At 39.3% G+C, this 6,248-nt stretch overlaps 1 long non-coding RNA gene across 1 annotated transcript; it reads right to left on the bottom strand.

Moving 5' to 3' along the window:
- Positions 1-1,573: 1,573 nt before the first annotated feature.
- On the bottom strand, positions 1,574-6,017 carry LOC120796863. The gene is made up of 4 exons (XR_005708431.1): positions 5,932-6,017; positions 2,437-2,546; positions 2,115-2,180; positions 1,574-1,832 (listed from the first exon to the last, which is right to left on the bottom strand). It is a non-coding gene; the product is annotated as an uncharacterized LOC120796863 (long non-coding RNA).
- Between the last annotated feature and the right edge of the window lie 231 nt (positions 6,018-6,248).

Genomic DNA, 6,248 nt, shown 5'->3' with positions numbered 1-6,248 from the left:
AGCCCTGGCTAATCCCACCAGTCTCTGCCAGATCATTCAGTCTACGTTGTGGTACAAATGTTAAGGCCAAGTTCCAGTCTATTGTTGCCTGTGTGAATTTGCATGCGTCTAACCCTGAGTTTCCCTGTGCCGCAGGATCATACCTTCAATGTGCCGCAGTTTCCAGTCACGTCCAGCTCCTATTGAATCATCGTACCCACTCCAGTCCAGCTCTGCCTCCAGCTCAGTACTGGCCTCCTGCTTTCAGTGTGAATCATTGCCTCATCGCCTGTCCAGCTCTGCCACAAATCCGAATCGCCAACTGGATCGAACAGCTCTGAAAACACTCACCTGTCAAGCTCGCCCTGCTCTACTAGCTGAACTGCAACCCCCTAACCCAAAAGATTCTGGTGAACATTAACCAACCTTCTACCATAGTGTTTGCAGTAAATCCTATTTAAGACTGCTCCTGCCTCAGAGTCTGTGTTCTGCATCTGGGGGTCCAGACTTCAGTCATAACAGTTGCTAGGCTAGCAAGTATTTTCAAGTCCGTCTATAGTGAGTCTTTCAGAGGCAATCAGACTTAAAGGTTTTTGGTTAGTCCAGTATAACCTGCAGGAGTTGGCTGGTGTAACATGATCTGCTGCCACAGAGGAAATAAATGATGAGTGAAAGCGAGTTCTTAGTGTGTAGCTCGCAGGACGCTCTCATATGCACCCCAAATGACAGGCACACAGAGGGGGCAGGTAAAGAGACCGACAGCGCAGGTAAAAACTTTATGAAAACGTTGTCTGATGGCTATGGGAGGCAAAGAAAATTGCAGTTCAAATCCACTCACTACAAGTCTTGTTTTTCCAGTGTTATTTTGTATGGCGCACAGTGCGATCACTCACAAAAATGAAAGATTCCTTCAGGACAAAGCGATCACTTCATCAGTGAACATTTGTTTCACTTTTCTTCTTGTTAATGTCTGATTGTACTGTGAAATTTTTTTTTTTTTTAAATAAATATTGAATTGATAATGGTCCAAAATAATGTGAAAATGCATATTTTCATGATGCCCATATGGACAGTGTTCGAGGTCATCCAAACATGGTATGTACCAAGTTTGCTTTTTCTTCCCGCCTAACGTTTTACTGAAAAATTAGCCAAAATATTTTGCGATTGTTAGCTCATTTGTCACCACATGGTGGTGCTATCACTACATTTTTTAAGTTTGTGAAGCACTGAAGTATGAGGAAGCTGTTTACCAAGTTTCACTCTTATAACCTTCATCATTTTTCACTTATTCCATAGAAAACCATTTTTAAAAAAAAATCATATAAAACCCACCATTACAGAAATCTGCACTAAAAGTAATAGCACCTATGTCTTAAGCATGCTTAACATTTCAGCTTGTTCACTTCTCAGTGTGTAGGACTAGTGGTGGGCCAAACAATATACAGAAGAAAAATAATGAAAGTATAGATAGCAATCACACAATTTAAGTGATATACAAATTTGATCTGAGAGAGTTGTGTGCTCATGGTGTTAATAATTACAAAACATAGTGGTCTGCTCCACTTGAATGATATATTTTCCCCTGCGACTTCTGTTTGCAATGTCATTCAAGGAAATTAACAGCAAATCACACATTATAAATTCTGTAATCAGACAGACTGTCACAAAGATCAGTAGAAAACAGACATTAATATGTACTGTATAGTCCACTCCAAGTTTTTCTGCTTCAGAAGCATAACTGATGTTGGTGCGATGTGAGCTTTTTTGCACCAGTCATCACCATCATTGTCCTCTGGTGTGCAAATCAGCTCTGGCAGGTATCCCTCACCAGATGAACAAGGACATGAGGAGAACTTTCAAAAACAGAACACAGGATAATAGAGACAGAAAAAACACAATGATTCATTCACATTTTCCGTGTAAATACAACAGCAACCCTTCATATGCAGATTACCGTGAAATTAGACCCTGGTATACTGTAACGTCACTATTACAAACAAGATTGTACAGGGTAACTACAAATGTGTATAACGATTAAAAAATGATTCGCTTTGAATCATATAATACAGCGGACATCCAATATAGCATCAGGTAACAGTCACTTGGCTATTTAGCGTATTCACTGTCTCACATACCTCTCTGCTTTTTTCTTTGATTACTGGGGGCTGGGTGAAAAAGGTACTGGATTCTTCGTTCGTCCACTGTCCACCAGTGCAGGCATCGGGAGCAGAGCAGGGGAAGGTGGTAATATATAATATTGTATACTATAATATGCTATTATATTTTATTACAGCCTCATTAACACAATTGTTACATACAGGCACCTTATATAGATAAGACAGTAGACTCATAGGAGAAAGGAGGCAAAGGCAGCACTCCTCTATTGTCAGATGTAGTTAGTTTACATGAGTGTAATCATTTCAGATCCCACAGTTAGTGACAGCTCTAAAATGTTACCTGGATCATTTTGCTGGTGGTCAGGTGTCATGCCCTCTGCTTCTGGCCCCTTTCCCTCCTAGCCAGGAGCTTCTCTTTCGCCCTCTCGCTGTCTGTCTGTCTGTGTTGTGCTGTGATTACAGGAGTGGGTGCACAGGTGCACAGGTGTCAGGCGGCAAGCTGCTAATCATCTCCAGTCTTCTCTGCTTTAAATACTGGGCTTCAACTCCACCACACCACCAGATTGTAGACTCAGCTCAATAGTTAGTCGCATAGCCTTTTTGAACCTCTTTGCTTCTTTGAGCCTTTGCTAATTTTTTGTCTCCCTCTGCCTACGGTATTCCCCAGCCTGACTCTTGCTGCCGTTCCTTTGCTACTGTGCCTGGAAACTGCAGTGGATCAGGTCAGCCCTCTCCGACTCTCTGGACTCTCTCCGCCTGGATTCCCTTTGCTATTTTCCCTGCCTTTCCCTGCTCAGTTCCCATACTCTTGTCTCAGCCTCAGATTTCGGCTGCCAGCCTCTACCTTTCCCCTGGTTCCTCTTCCCCCAGCCTCTAGTCTCCTGTCGCCAAAAAAGACTCTGGTGCCCATTCTCAACAAATAATATCAGTTTGTTAATAAATTATCCCTTGCTCTGATTCCTGGTCTCTGTGTTCTGCGCTTGGGTTTTCTGAACTAGCCCTGTAACATTTGGAAAGTCTGGCAATATAACTGAAAAAGCAAGACTACTATGAAGCCGTAAAAGCAAGTAAATACTGAGTGCGATGCGGACTGGCTGCGTAGTCGTTATATACACAATGGTTAGTCATGTGACATGACATGAATTTGATAGCAATTCATCCAATAGTTGTTCAGAAAGAAAGGAGGTAGTGGAGATTTAAGAAAAAGTAATGTAATGAACTGTAGAGCCCTGGGTTCTCTGTATCAAGTTAGCAATAGCTATAAATTCCTTAATTAATGACAGTTTCCAGGTATATTTGCATCCATCCAGGCTGTAAAAATGCAAAACAGTAACATAGTCACATTAAGTTTACAATCATATCTTATTTTCAGCCTGCACATGATGCTAATTATTATTGATTAACACTAGCTAATGCTTACACATTTTGTTGGTCCGTTCCATCAACAGGACCCCAGTCTCAATAGGACGGGCAACTATGACCAAACATTTTCTTAACCTAACATGTGTCAAGCACTGACTGACTTTCATTAGTCTCTGAGATGCAGCGAACTGAGGCACCTACCATTTTAAAATGTCCAGACTTCTAAATTTACTTACCCTTAAACCAACTGTACTATGCCTAAAAAAAAAACAAAAAACAAAAAAAACTTGTTTGAAGTAATAAGCAAAAAAGGGGCAATGACCATTATTTCAGCATTTAGCTCGGGAGAATCATGAGGGCAATCTGCAGTTTCCAATTAAATGGGTTTAAAAAAAAAAAACAGCTGCTAAGTTTGTCAAAAGTGTTTTAATCAATAGATAATAGTAGAAATTGTGACTCTTCGTTCATTTTGATATGTCCTTTACTCAGGTTTTCTGCTGGAGGTGTGTAAAGACCCGGCACATTAAGTAGAATAAGTATCTGCATAACAAACCAACACTCATTTTTGGTGCTCACAGCATTGAACAATGACATTTATAAAAATTAAAAGACCTTGGTGTTAGAATTGTTAACAGAACTATTTTAACCACACCACAAACAGAATTTCATTCACCTCTGTTGTATCTTAGTGGCACGAAAAATCTCAGAGACAAAACTCAGACTCAAAACAAAAAGACTAAAACATCGTTTATATGTTTAGGGATAAGCATAAAAATAAGATTTGTTAAAATGTGCTTGAATCAACCCTTTAACTTGAGTTATTTTTATCATATACAAAATGTCACATACAAAATGTGCATAACATCTGCTCGATTTTACCTACTGTCATGTACACAAAAGACACAAATGTAAAATTCTGGGTCAAGTGGGTTCAAGATACTGTACCTGCCAGTTGTTAAATGCTTTGGAAAAGGGTTTTGTTCTTAAGTGTTAGTGAATAAACACTACCAGTTTGTTCAAGTATAGAAAAGAACGATGTTTCTAGTCAAATATGCAATATCAAGAAACTTATGTATATTATATATCGTTATATATACTTGAAACAGAATACAGCTACACCTGGTAAGATGCCACACAATTCTACATAATCCAACCTTGTGTGACTAACCTAACTGAACCTTGTTTATGATTGAAATGACAGCGTGGAAACCTGTAGCCTCAGAATCAAAGTTTTCAATTATTTATTATGCAGTGGTCATGGTGGTCCAATCAAAGACAAATGATATGATAGTTGCTCCTCATTCTCCACAATCTCTAATGGATATAGAAGATGGTGTGGACACATGTCCACTTTGAAAAAACAGGGCTCTTCAATTTATTAGTGGTGTTTTGCCTCCAGGGCTGTGATCCTTCCAGTGACCTTGGGACATTTCCCCTATTTCTCAAAGCTCAAGACAGATTGCAGTAATTCTGTGTTTCCTACAATATAAAAGCCTCCCCCATCCAACCGGAGTAACAGCATCATCCATTACACATCCACTCTCCATGCTGAGCCCAGAGAAGAGGACAGTATTATATTCAGTCCCTAACTGCTTCCACATTTTAGATCCATGTGTGTGTATATACATACATGTGTGTGTGTGTGTGTGTGTGTGTGTGTTTGTGTATATATATATGTATGTATATATGTATGTACATATAACAATTAGCAGTGACTAGCAGATATCTCTTTCCAAGATAGTTCATGCATTTGAACATATAGTGATATGATAACAGATACAACACGGATTAAAAGTAGTATATCTGTCTTGTGTTTCCTGTAATGTTAAATTATGAGCATGTCTCCGATAGTCTGTCATAGAGTGCTTATACTGTTTATGTAGTTGTTTTTATTGTTAACAATTGTTACCATTACTAATGCAGTCCTTATGGGGAGTCTAAAACACTGTCCTTGTTCTAAAAATGACTGCTTTTAAAAATACAATTGTACGATACAACTGTCAGAACGTCCCTGAGAATGATTCAAAGTGCAAAGAGTACTTCGACATTAAAAGTACAGTATTTTAACCCAAAACAGATGAGCGAAGCTGCAAAGAACAAGTATGGACACAGCACAGATTATAGCGCAGATACAGATACAGATTGTAAATTGTCACAAAAGCAGGCAAATATTTTCTCCAAATTAGCCAACAACTCTCACACAAGTCTTCAAATCACTCTTGTCATGGGTACTGTCTTTTCATAAAGCCGCTTGAAAAAAATATTGAAATTCTCTATCAATGCCACCTAAACTGCAAAGTGAAATGCATAGTGCTTTTTGCAAAATACCCCATTTTCACACGTTTTCCTGCACTGAGCTAGTGCTAGCCTCGTGTATAAGTTATAGCACTTATATACTGTCAAATACACTAGACTGATATCATTCAATGGCTTAGAGTATAATTTCTCAAAGTATGGAAAATAAGTGACAGACCTGTGTCAGGTGGATTATCAGATAGAGGTAGTCCAGCAACACTAGAGATGCACTGTACTCCTGTGTGTTAACCACCCATGAATGGCTCTCAGAGATGTATTAATTGAGGAGGAGCTAAATGGCCTTGACCTTAAAACACTTTGCCTCAAAGGAGGGTAATCAGTGAGGGGTGGAGAAGCAGGAATGAAGACATATTTTACTCCTGTGTACCTTCTCTTTCTCTGTCTCACACACTGAGGGTGGATAATTACAAACAGACAAATCCTGTCTGGGTGAAAAAATACACACAGACATACTTAACCTTAACTGAATCACAT

Source organism: Xiphias gladius, chromosome 11 (assembly GCF_016859285.1).
Source record: "Xiphias gladius isolate SHS-SW01 ecotype Sanya breed wild chromosome 11, ASM1685928v1, whole genome shotgun sequence".
Classification (NCBI taxonomy): domain Eukaryota; kingdom Metazoa; phylum Chordata; class Actinopteri; order Istiophoriformes; family Xiphiidae; genus Xiphias; species Xiphias gladius.
This window is presented reverse-complemented; position numbering and strand designations above follow the sequence as displayed.